Genomic DNA, 12,691 nt, shown 5'->3' with positions numbered 1-12,691 from the left:
CAGGAACTCTCTGTCTCTGGTGGTGGCCGTCACTGAGGCTGTTCTGCAGAGCCACTCTGGGGCATTCATTTAAAATCCAAAGAGGAACCCAGGGAGGGGACAATGTTGAACCCAGGAGAAGGGGGTGGGTGATGCTGGCATTTCGGGGAGACATCAGTATGGGAGTTTCTCCCCAGGGGGTGTCTTTCTAGAATGTCTTTCTAGACTCCTGTGACACCCAGTGAGGTCAACCAGCCCCAGATGATTCTCAGAATTTGGAGACTGGCCCCCTGCAAGGGACTCAGATGCTTTCCCTGGAAGTGGACAGGGAGGGTAGGAGGCACCAAGGTCTCGCTGAGCCCTCATGGTCACTCTGAACGTTTATGCCACTTGGCAGGAGCCCTTCACTCTCCAGACAGTGAAATCAGCACCTGGCCCAGATAACAGCAAACAGCAACAATACCCCTTACCCCGTCCGACTGGTACCTCCTGTCTGTCTGCAGGGCGCTGCGCGTAAGTAGCACCATACACACAAGATCTCCAGGGAGTCTCATGACTAGGCATCAGCAGGGGCTTCTGTGTTTCTGGTCTTTCAGGAAACCAAGAAAAAACAGAGAGGTTGAGTAACTTGTCCAGAGTCACACAGCTCTAAGAAGCAGAGTCACCTACTCCAGAGGCCAAGGCAGGAGGATCAGTTGAGCCCCAGAGTTCAAGATCAGCCTGGGCAACATAGTGAGACCCCATCTCTTTAAACACAAAAAGGTGGAGTCAGAATCAAAACCAAAGGACTCTGAACCCTTGTACTGTTGGCTACACTCATCTCACCCTCCTGAAGAAATGGTTGCTGAGATTGCAGACTTGGTTAAATTCATTACAGTCCATCAATTCCATGGGGCAGCCCATTCTCCAGCCATTCAAATGGTGATTTGGAGGCTAGGTGTGGTGGCTCACATCTGTAATTCCAGCACTTTGGGAGGCCAAGGCAGGTGGATTATCTGAGGTCAGGAGCTCGAGACCAGCCTGGCCAACATGGTAAAACCCTTTCTCTACTAAACACACAAAAATTGGCCTGGCATGGTGGCATGTGCCTGTAATCCCAGCTACTCGGGAGGCTGAGGCAGGAGGATCGCTTAAACCCTGGAGGCAGAGGTTGAAGTGAGCTAGGAGCTCACCACCACTGCACTCCAGGCTGGGGGACAGAACAAGACTCCATCTCAAAATAAAATGGTGATTTGGAGTATTGCTTCCCTGGGAAGATGCCCGTGACACGTGTATCTTTAGAGGATAAAGCAAGTTCTAAGAGTTTGGAAGCAATAACCCCATTTTTGTTCATTGAAAATTTGCATAGAAAAATGACGAGAAAAGTTAGCAATTGCAGTGCTGGCAGCGATGACGCTGAGGAGGAAGCGGAGGGGCCCACGGAGAAGGACGGGGTTTGTGCCACCAGGTCTGTGCCACCACTGTCCTGCCTCGTCTGTGATGCCGGGAAAGGGGGCATCCTGGTTGCTGGGAGTCTGAAGACCTGGAGTGGGAGAGAGAATGGCTGTGTCCGTGACTGGAGCTCAGGGCTCTGAGAGGTGGTGTCCGCGGTCTGTGGGGAGGCAGTGGCTGATCCGTCAAGGGTGTGGCTTGTCCTTCCCACGCCCGTGGAGAAACGCCGATCACCCTGCCTGTGCCTCCACTGGCTACTCTCCTGGCTTGCGGCCCGTTCACCTTGGTGGCCAAACCTCTCCGTCCTTGCCACCAGCTCGGACATCTCCTCCTCCAGGAAGCCTCCTCAGATGTCCCTGGCCAGGCATGGGCCTTCCTCAGCCTTTCTCTGGATCCCTAGTCTAGCACTGAGTGCCTCCTGCCTCCTCACTGCCTCTGACGGGTTGATTTAACACAGCCACAGGGACTCATTTCTGTAACCCCCGCCTTTCCCACGGGAGCCACTACAGGGTTGAGCTTTACATCCTCTTGGCGGGCTCATGGGCCCTCATCCGCACCTTCCCTCTTAGCGGGTCCCTCTTATGTGGTGTCTCATTGACTCTTCGCTGTAGCTCTAAGGGGTGGGTACCACTTTTCATTCCCATTCCACAGATGCAGAAACTGATCTCCCGCGAAGCTGAGGAGCTCACCCTGGGTCATATGGCCAGCAAGTGGCACAGTCAAGATCTGAACCCAGGTCCAGCTGTGTTCACACGGTGTCTTGGATGGGGCTAACGCTCCACCACGCTGCCTTTTCATATAACGTTAAAATCTGGCTTCTCTTTCAGTAGCTGCCCCAGAGCGGCTGGAGCACTGCAACTAAGGCAGATGTGAGCTCTGGAATCGCAGTCACCAGCACTGCTGTGGTACCTTCGCTCTTAGTGTCTGCTTCTGTCAACGCTGAGAGGTAGGCACAAGTACCCCCGTGGCAGATGTGGGAGAATTGAGGCCCGAGAGGTCCAGGGCTCCAGGGGCACCTGGCTCTGATGAGGCCAAACCCAGGGTTGCCCCCTCTCTGCACCCCAAACTTCCGGTTTCTGGGCTCAGCTGAGCACGTGGAGCCTTGGTCACACCCAACACTCAGTGGATAGCGTCTGAGAAACACTCTTCCTGCTTAAAGCCCTGCTTCCCGGAAGGGAGCTGGGGGAAAGTGGGAGAGGAGGTGGGGGGGCCAGGTAGCAGACAGGCACACTCCTTGCAGGAGGAAGTTCGACCCGTCACTTCTGGGAACGAGGATAGCTTGGCAGTAACACGGCGCACTTTGACCCTGGTAGAGCACCCAGGTGTCACTGTTGATGGCCCCCTTCCTCCCTGGGGGGTGCAGCTGGGCTGCCTGGAGCCTCCATGTCAGACATCCAGGTGGAGCTGGGGACAGCCTTGGAGCTCTCAGGCCACCTGTCTGGCTCCCACCGGATGGAGCGCCCAGATGGTGCTTCTCTGTCCGCTGTCTAGGGGGAGCCCAGGCTGGGACATCCAAGCTGAGCCCTGAGCTGGCCTGACCTGGCCCAGCCCGCGCTGATGAGGCAACATGAGTCCTGTTTCCTGTTTCTGTGGCTATGCAAATGGGGGGAAATCAGGGCCTCTCCTGGGGTAGGCTTCCCAGAATGATGGCATTGATTGTCCCAAGAAACCTGGCCCCAGCGGGGCTGTCACGGGAAGGCGGTCGTCAATGTCTAAGATCCCTTTCTTTCCTGGCAAATCTCTCCTGCGTGTTGGGAAAATCCTCTTCAGCCCAGCATTGGGTCATCACTGCGTGCCCACTCCTGGACCCACTGCCGGTGAGAGCCAGGCTGTGGCTTCCACTTCGTGTTACTGCATCCCCAGCTCCTGGTACATCGTGGGAGTGGGACAGACAGGAGCAGGAAGTGGGTGGGCTGACTGGCTCTTAGCCCCTAGCCTGGAGATCACATATCCTTCTATTTACTCATAAGGAAACTGAGGACACCAGGCTGCGCCAGGGACTTGCCCATGTCTCTCTACCTCGCCCAGACATGCCCCAGCGGCAGTGGCAAACTTCTGCTTGCCACCAAAAGCCGGCTGAGTCTTCCGAGTCCCTCTCATGGTCCCCACGCCTCAGCAGCCCAAGGTCCCAGCTTGAGCCTGCCTGGCCAGGACTCTTGCCACACCCCTGGCAGGTCCCCAGGTTAGGCTCTCAGAGGGGTCGTTCTCGGCTCACATCTGACCATGCCCCTCCCCTGCTCTGGCACCCAGCCCTCGCTCAAAGCTAGGCCCCATAAGCCAGCAGTAATTGGGCACCTTCTAACCTGAGTGGTCTCATCTCTTGACAACTCTGCCTCACCCTGTAGGACCAGCATCACCTGGCGCTACCCCAGGTGATGCCAGAACTCCTCGGAATCCCCCTTGCACCTCTGTGGCTTCACAAAGCTGTTGCCTCAGCCTGGGGTGATGTCTCCAACACCTTTCTTTCTTCCGTCCTTTCTTCTTCTCTTCTCTTTTCTTTCTTTTCTTTTCCTTTTCTTTTTTTCTTTCTTTCCCTCCCTCCCTCCTTTCTTTCTTTTCTTTCTTTCCTCCTTTCCTTTCCCTCCCTCCCTCCTTTCCTTCTTTTCTTTCCATCCTTCCCCTCCCTTTCTTTCTTTCTCTCCTTCCTCCCTCCGGGCTCTCTCTTTCTCGCTCTTTCTTTCTTTCATTTTCTTTTTCTCTCCCTCCCTCTCTTTCCTCCTTTCCTTTTCCATTTCCTTCTCTCCCTCCCTCCCTCTTTCCTTCCCTCCTTCTTTCCTTCCCTCGCTCCTTCCTTCCTTCCTTCCTTTTCTTTCTCTTTCTTTTTTTTCTGAGACAGAATCTCTCTCTGTCATCCGGGCTGGAGCGCAATGGCACAATCTCGGCTCACTGCAGACTCTGCCTCCGGGTTCAAGCATTTCTCCTGCCTCAGCCTCCTGAGTAACTGGGATTCCAGTTGCATGCCACCATGCCTGACTACTTTTTGTATTTTTAGTAGAGATGGAGTCTTGTCATGTTGGCCAGGTTGGTCTCAAATTCTTGACCTCAGGGGATCCACCTGCCTTGGCCTCCCAGAGTTCTAGGATTACAGGTGTGAGCCACTGCACCCCAGCCTAACACCTTTGCTTCTATAACTCCTGTTTATCCTCCAACAGTCAGCAGTGCCTCCTCCAGGAAGCCTTCCCAGATGCCCCCAGGCACCTGAACCAGGTGCCTCCTCTCAGCTCCTGGCATGTGCCCATCACAGCATGTACCACACTGGGCTGTCCTCATCCTTTTAGTGCCTGTCTCCCCCACTGGATGAGAAGCTCATCAGGGAAGCTTGCATAGAGAAGGAGGCAGAGATGTGGAAATGCCCATGGGCAGAAGACACACACAGGACGTTGAACCTATGGACATGGAGTGCTACAGAGGCCTCTGTCAAGGACCGAGTAACCAGATATTCAACTGTGTCTCCCTCGAGATAGTGAATGCTGGGGCGTGGGGAGGCACAGAGCCTGAGTCTATGAGCCCCCATTCTCTGAACCCCCGCCCCTCAGGAAACTCCTCCCGCATGAGGCAGTGGGCAAGCAGAGCCTGCCTTCCATGGGAGGAGCCCAAGTAGTCCACACCCACTTTCCCTGCCTCCCTTGCAGCTAGGGCATGGTGTGTGACTGGGCTCTGCCAATCAGGCACCTGCTCTGGAGTTTGAGTTGGAGGCTTGTCCTGTCCAGGACTCTTTCTGGAGGGGCCTGGGCCACATGGGTTTCCTGGTGGCTGTGAAGAAGGAGGACTTCACCAGGCTCGCTCTGTGGTAGGAAGGGAGGTGAAGTCCCCTTTTCCATGGGATCCTCCTGCCTTCCTGGGAGTTTTGTATACCCCAATATCTGTTTATATACATCTTCTTCTGCTTCAGTGAGCCACAGTTGGATTTTATTGTTTGTCACTAGGAATCTCGGAGGATCCTCTTGGGGACAACCACTGGGATCAACCTTGAAGGAGGAGCTGGTGTTAATGGGAAGAACAGCAGGTGCACTCGGGGCATGGGAAACAGCTGCCCAGGGTCAAGGTCAGACTTCAAGGACACGACAGGGAGAGCTGGGAATGAACCTCTGGGTCAGAGCCATTGGAGTGTGGAGTTGGGTGGGGGGAAGTACCAGCAGGGGGGCAGATCCAAGGCAGCCAATCCTGGATGCCAGGTGGAGAGCAAGCTTGGATGCCAACCTGTGGGCAGTGGGACCCAGTGACATACTCTAAGTGGAGGCGGGAGGTGGGCAGATTTGGGTTCCAGCAGCTCGGTCTGCTGCTAGGGGGAAAAGCTGGACCAGATAGGGCAAGACTGGAAGAGCAGGAGACCACACAAGAGACTGCTGCGATGGCCCCAGCTAGAAAGAAGACCGAGCAGCAGCGGTGAGCAAGGGCAGAGCTGGGGTTGGGTGTCACTAGCCCTGGGGAGCCACTGAAGCCTTGGGTGATCATGAGAAAGTGGGGTTGAGCCAGGCGTGGTGGCTCATGCCTGTAACCGCAGTATTTCAGGAGGCTGAGGTGGAGGGCTTGCTTTAGCCAGGAGTTTAATACCAGCCTGGGCAACATAACAAGACCCTGTCTCTACAAAAACTAAAAAGTTAGCTGGGTGTGGTGGCACACACACCTGTAGTCCCAGCTACTCAGGAGGCTGAGGCAGGTGGAGCCCATCAGTCCTGGCTGCAGTGAGCCAGGACTGTGCTTCTGCGCTCTAGCCTGGGCAACAGGGTGAGATCCTGTCTCTTAAAAAAAACAATTGGGGTTGGAATTTCACGGCTGCCTGGACATGTCACTTGCTTCACCCTTTGCGCCAATTCGTTCTGAGGGTTTCCACACCAGGGCCGGCTTTGTGGTGGTGCTTCCCAGCTAAGCTGACGCAGACTTGCAGATGTGATTCAGGAATGGAAAACAGGCTGGGAGCAGCGGCTCACACCTATAATCCCAGCAATTTGGGAGGCTGAGGTGGGCAGATCACCTGAGGTCAGGAGTTTGAGCCAGCCTGGCCAACATGGTGAAACTCTGTCTCTACTAAAAATACAAAAACTAGCCAAATGTGGTGGCACACGCCTGCAATCCCAGCTACTCAGGCTGAGGCAAGAGGATTGCTTGAGCCCAGGAGACATAGGTTGCAGTGAGCCTACATCACCACTGCATTCCAGGCTGGGCAACAGAGCAAGACTAATCTCAAAAAATAAAGGAGGCTGAGCATGGTGGCTCACCCCTGTAATTCCAGCATTTTGGGAGACCGAGGTGGGTGGATCACTTGAGGTTGAGAGTTCAAGACCAGCCTGGCCAATATGGTGAAACCCTGTCTCTACTAAAAATACACAAATTAGCCAGGCGTGGTGGTGGGCACCTGTAATCCCAGCTACTCAGGAGGCTGAGGCAGGAGAATCTCTTGAACCAGGAGGCAGAGGTTGCAGTGAGCCAAGATCGTGCCATTGTACTCCAGCCTGGGCAACAGAGACTCCGTTTCAAAAAGAATAAATAAATAAAATGGAGAACACACACGACCTTCAGCAGAGAGCCTGGAAAATGGTAAGCAGCTTTTTGGGACATCTGCCATGTATTCCTTCCTCCCCCGCTGCCTATAACAGCCCTGCTGGGAACCCAGCATCCTCCGGGAAGACAGTTTAGCAACAGAGGAGACCATGTTGCTTTGAGAATCGGAACGAAACCCTGCAAGGCCAGGACAGGGAAAGACCCAGGCAAGTCATAACTCTGGCCAGGGCTTGCTGAAGGCAGAAAGTCAGGGGGCTGGTGGTAGGGGCACGCGGCCTCTGAATGGCTTCAAGAGGAAGCAGGGATGGGGTTGTCGTGGCTGCACTGGGGATGACACCCTCTCCCTCTAGCTGGGTGGCCTGGGGCAGAGCCTCTCCCTTTCCAAGCCTCTGAGTCCTCTGCCTGAGATAATGGGCTCCAGCCCCCCTCACACCCCCCTGCATGTGGGCGAGCAAACCCAGCACCAGCACCTGGGTGTACAGCCTGGGGGATGTGTTAGGGATTCAACCCCTTTTTGGAGCTTTTCTTTTCTTTTGGGACAGAGTCTTACTCTGTTGCCCAGATTGGAGTGCAGTGGCACGATCTCGACTTACTGCAACCTCTGCCTGTCGGGCTCAAGCGATTCTCCTGCCTCAGGCTCCCCAATAGCTGGGACTCCAGGTGCCGGCCACCATGCCTAGCTCATTTTATATTTTGAGTAGAGGTGGTGTTTCACCGTATTGACCAGGCTGGTCTCAAAATTCTGACCTCGTGATCCCCCCATCTCAGCCTCCCAAAGTGCTGGAACTATAGGCATGAGCCGCCACACTCGGCCTGGAGGTTTTCTATTTAAAAAAAATTTTTTTAACTCTTTATAGAGAGGTGGGGTCTCACTACGTCGCTCAGGCTGGTCTTGAACTCCTGGCTTCAAGTGATCCTCCCACCTCAGCCTCCCAAACTGTTAGGATTACAGGCGGGAGCCACCACATCCAGCCCTTTCTTGGATCGCGCGGTGCTGTCTGGGTTCTTTTCCTCTTTGTCCTCCCTCCCCCTGCACCCCAGAGCTTGTGTGGGGCCGATCCATCCTCACAGACAGGACGGGATCCCGGGTGCCCTTTCTACCCTCCCCAGGGGGCCCTAGGACTCTGTAGGACAGTCTGCCCCGGTGCCCTGAGGGCTCCTGGAAGTGGCAGTGAGGTGCACTCAGGAGTAGGTGGTCCCCTCTCTGAGCCTCCAGCCTTCGAGCCCACTGCCATGTAGCCACAGTCGTTCCTGGCTCCACACTGGACCCTTCAGCAAGGCCCTCACCATGTCCTGAGTCTGTTCATCCCTCCTCCCTGAGGCCACCACCCAGGTCCGCACCGCCTTATCTCCCACCTGGACCGTCCATGGCCGAAGCCTCCCACCTGGTGTCCTGGCCCCTCCTCAGTGATCCCGGCTCTGCCCGTACCAGAGGCCATCTCCTGATCTCCTCTGGCATGAGTACACTGTTCTGCCCCCAGCACACCCGGCTTGCTGTCAGCCAGGGTCCAGGCCACTCACCCCTCCTCCACCCCCCTCCTCCACCATTCGATCATCACACTTACGAAGTCATCTTCTCATAGGTGAGGGGCATTTCTCAACTGCTGTCTCCATCAAACAGGTATCTGGGGAGGGCTGTGGCTTGCAGCGGCCACCCTGTGTTCATTCATTCATGGCAACTTTCTGCACCTGGGGGCAGCTGAGTCTGGGACCTCTGAGGGCTGGGGGAACCCACCCAAGGGCAGGGGGTTAGGTGGCTAGATTGGCATTTAGAAAATCTGCACAATCTAGAAAATTGGCTCAGATAGGCATTTAGAAAGTCCCCTCTGGGCCGGGCACGGTGGCTCACGCCTGTCATCCCAGCACTTTGGGAGGCTAAGGTGGGCAGTTCACGAGGTCAAAAGATCAAGACCATCCTGGCCAACACGGTGAAACCCTGTCTCTACTAAAAATACAAAATCTAGCCAGGTATGGTGGCTCTCGCCTGTAGTCCCAGCTACTCGGGAGGCTGAGGCAGGAGAACCGCTTGCACCTGGGAGGCAGATGTTGCAGTGAGCTGAGATCGTGCCACTATACTCCAGCCTGGGCAACAAGAGTGAGACTGCATCTCAAAAAAAAAAAAAAAAAAAAAAAAAAGTCCCCTTTTTTTTAACTACTGCTTCGGAGTGGGCAGTAGTTAGTGGAGCTGCAGGGAGTTTAGCTAGGGGCACCTGGGTGTCCTGGTAACAGATAAGGGCTGCTGTGGGAAGGAAGAGAAGCAAACGTTTTCCAGAAATAGAGGTCAAACGGAGAGCATTTGGCTGTGGTCACAGACACTGCAGCGTCCACCCCACATTCCTCCCCAGCCCCTATCCCTTTACCCCTCCTTGCAGGGAACTTTCCCTGCCAGTAGCAGGCACCAACATTTCCTGGCCAGGTACCATCTGTTGCTGCTGGAACCAGCTTTGCCTGCAGCCCCTGGAGAAGCAGAAGCTCCCAGGAATTTGTGCACTGCCCAGAGGGCAGAAGTGAGTACTCCCTTAACCAATCACATGCGAGGGGCATAAAATTCCAGTTTTTTGCCCCTGATCAGGACCCCTAAGGGGTGACCTAGCACCATGTCATGGTCACCGAACCCCTGTTTAGGGTCAGCTTCTAGGGAACCCACACTAAGGATGGTGACCAGGTTTGGGGGCTGAGGGAAAGAGTGTTTACGCAAGGTTTTTTGGCTTGTGCAAGAGCGGCCGATCCCGAGACAGGATGCACCGGACAGGGATCCCTGACTTGGGACGAGGGAGGGCGTCAGGGTGCTGTTTCCTTGAGGACAAGTTGTTATATTGGTTTTGTGTTGCCAGAAATCACCGGGGCAGTGACCAAGCTGAGTACAGATGCGTTCATCATCCAGAGGAAAGGCGCTCAGCATCTCCACGCCATCCCCCTCCCTGCCGTGGGACGGAGGCAGCAACATTTCCCTGACCTGGGCCGGCTGCAGCTAAGGCTGAGACATCTGCATAGGGCAGAAGGGGCCAGGTCAAGGCCTTCCTGGCAAGTGCCTCCCAGGGGACAATGCCAGTCCCAGAAAGGGTGAGTCATGAGCAGAGCACCTCCACATCCCTGGCCAGGCCGGAGGTGCCTCCCCAGGGACTTGCCCCAAAGGGGCACCGTATCCGGTCATCCTCAGAGCCAGGCAGGCTTGACAACCCATCCTCTCATCTCTGTCCTGCTCCCAGGCAGCCCGTAAAGCCCTCAGGCCCAGTGGCCATGCCTCACCCGACAGCTTGGGAGATCCAGGCACAGCGGGAGAAGTGACTTGCCGAGGTCATGCAGGGACACGGTCAAGCCACTGCCTGGCTTCCTGACACCCCTTCTGCCCTACCATGCTGATGCCCAGGTTTGCCCTGTGGGAATTCCCTGGGCCCACCCAGCTGCCATGCCCTGGCACCCGTAGAGTAATCTGGAGGCGTGTGGGTGCCTGTCACCCAAGCATCCTTCCTGGCATAGCAGGAGGAGAGAGCCAAGCACCCAAGGCAGCCCCTGACCTCAGGGACCCCCAGTTCTTCCTGCACCCCTTGACCTTCCCACTTCTCTAGGGACTGCCTCATGGTGGGTGGGTCTCTGTTCTGCCCTGTCCTACCGTGGGTCCTGCGGGGAGGCGGCTGGAACACGGGGCTGAGTGGCACCCAGCACACACCCAGGGCCCTGGGAGGGGGTTCGCCTCTTCCTTCTGCAGTGGGCTCTGCCTCCTGCTCTGCACTTGCCCATCAGGCCAAGGGGGTAGGGGAAGGGGTGCAGGCGTGGGCATCCCTGCAGTCAGGGCTGCCTGCCACCTTTGTGCATGGGGAGGGATGAGGGGTGGGGTGCTAGGTGGAAGGTGGAGTCTCCTTTGCTGTCTTTGGTGCCTTCATAACCCCTTGCTTCTATCCTGGGAAGCTGCTCTACTTCATAACCCCTTGCCCAGCTTCTACCCTGGGAAGCTTTGCTCCCACATGGGCCACCTACCCAGACCACCTGCACAGTGGTGACAACGGGCTCAGTGTGTTTCTCCTTTCTCCTTGCCCAAGACAGGATCTTTGGCCCTTATTAATAAAAACAGCCAAATCTGGCTGGTGCAGTGGCTCACATCTGTAATCCCAGTACTTTGGGAGGTCAAAGTGGGAGGATCACTTGAGGCCAGGAGTTCGAGACCAGCCTGGGCATCATAGTGAGACTCTGTCTCTACAAAAAAATTAAAAATTAGCCAAGCATGGTGGCGTGCTTGCAGCTACTTGGGAGGGTGAGGCAAGAGGATTGCAGGAGTTTGAGGCAGCACTGAGCTAGGATTGTGCCACTGCTCTTCAGATGAGGGAGACCCTATCTCAAAAAAAAAAATACTGTAATAACAGTCAAATCTGTTAAGTGTTTACCTCATGCCTGGCCTAGAGCTGAACACCTGGCCCATGTGACTGTACCCATGATCCCTGTTTTTCAGTTAAGAAAATGGAAGCTCAAAGAGGCTAAGTTGGCCACCCCCTGTGCAAAGCTAGTACACAGCGAGGCTTCTGTGCACCTCTCAGCCCTGGCCCCCTTTATTCTTCAGGAACCCATGAAGTTTGCAGCTCTGTTCACATATACACACGGGAAGCTTCTGGCAGCTTGGGAAATATCTGTGACGTGAACAGTCACAGCTGCTGCTTACTGGGGACTGCCTAAAAACAGCACTTTATTTTTATTTATTGATTTGACATTTAGTGTATTTTTTTAAAAAGATGATTGGTTCAAAATGCAAAAAAGATACGAGGCTGGTCTCTCTCTCTCTCTCTCTCTTTCTCTCTCTCTTTCTCTCTCTCTCTCTCCTCACCAGCCCTGTCATCCCCCAGCCACCCCGGTTCCCTTTCTGATACCAGTTTCTTCTACTTCCTTCCAGGAATACTTCTTTTTTTTAATTTTTTTTGAGACAGAGTTTTGCTCTTGTCACCCAGGCTGGAGTGCAATGGCATGATCTTGGCTCACTGCAACCTCTGCCTCCCAGGTTCAAGCCATTCTTCTCTCTCAGCCTCCCAAGTAGCTGGGACCACAGGCACACACCACCACACCCAGCTGATTTTTGTATTTTTAGTAGAGACGGGAGTTTCACCATGTTGGCCAAGATGGTCTTGATCTCTTAACCTCATGACCTGCCTGCCTCGGCCTCCCAAAGTGCTGGGATTACAGGAGTGAGCCACTGCGCCCGGCCCTTTTTTTTTTTTGAGATGGAGTTTCACTCTTGTTGCGTAGGCTGGAGTGCAGTGGTGTGATCTTGGCTCATCGCAACCTTCATCTCTCGGGTTTAAGCAATTCTCCTGCCTCAGCCCCCCGAGAAGCTGGGATTACAGACACCCACTACCATGCCCAGCTAATTTTGCATTTTTAGTAGAGATGGGGTTTCACCATGTTGGACAGGCTGGTCTCGAACTCCTGACCTCAGACCTCAGGTGATCTACCCACCTCCACCTCCCAAAGTGCTGTGATTACAGGTGTGAGCCACCGCACCTGGCCTCCTTCCAGAAATACTTAACACATTTACTCAAATCTTAGGCTACTATACTGATATGATTTGGATCTGTGTCCCCACCCAAATCTCATGTTGAATTGTAACCGCTGATGTTGGAGGTGGGCCTGGTGGGACGTGTGAGTGGATTTCTCATGAATGGCTTAGCACCGTCCCTCTTGGTACTATCCCTGTGGTAGTGAGTGAGTTCTCATGAGATGTGGTCATTTCCAAGTATATAGCACCTTCCCCCTCTGTCTCTTTTGCTCCTGCTACCACCATGTGACATGCCTG

The 12,691-nt window shown here is 54.8% G+C and overlaps 2 long non-coding RNA genes across 2 annotated transcripts; both read left to right on the top strand.

The window, feature by feature from the left end:
- Positions 1-1,150: 1,150 nt before the first annotated feature.
- Positions 1,151-5,938, top strand: LOC116526470. The gene is made up of 3 exons (XR_004258169.1): positions 1,151-2,356; positions 4,689-5,200; positions 5,303-5,938. It is a non-coding gene; the product is annotated as an uncharacterized LOC116526470 (long non-coding RNA).
- A 3,106-nt stretch (positions 5,939-9,044) lies between these two features.
- Positions 9,045-10,652, top strand: LOC116526740. Its single transcript, XR_004258248.1, has 3 exons — positions 9,045-9,419; positions 9,762-9,975; positions 10,122-10,652. It is a non-coding gene; the product is annotated as an uncharacterized LOC116526740 (long non-coding RNA).
- Positions 10,653-12,691: the final 2,039 nt, after the last annotated feature.

This window comes from Sapajus apella, unplaced genomic scaffold (assembly GCF_009761245.1).
Source record: "Sapajus apella isolate SASKATOON/1434 unplaced genomic scaffold, GSC_monkey_1.0 scaffold51, whole genome shotgun sequence".
Lineage (NCBI taxonomy): Eukaryota > Metazoa > Chordata > Mammalia > Primates > Cebidae > Sapajus > Sapajus apella.
This window is presented reverse-complemented; position numbering and strand designations above follow the sequence as displayed.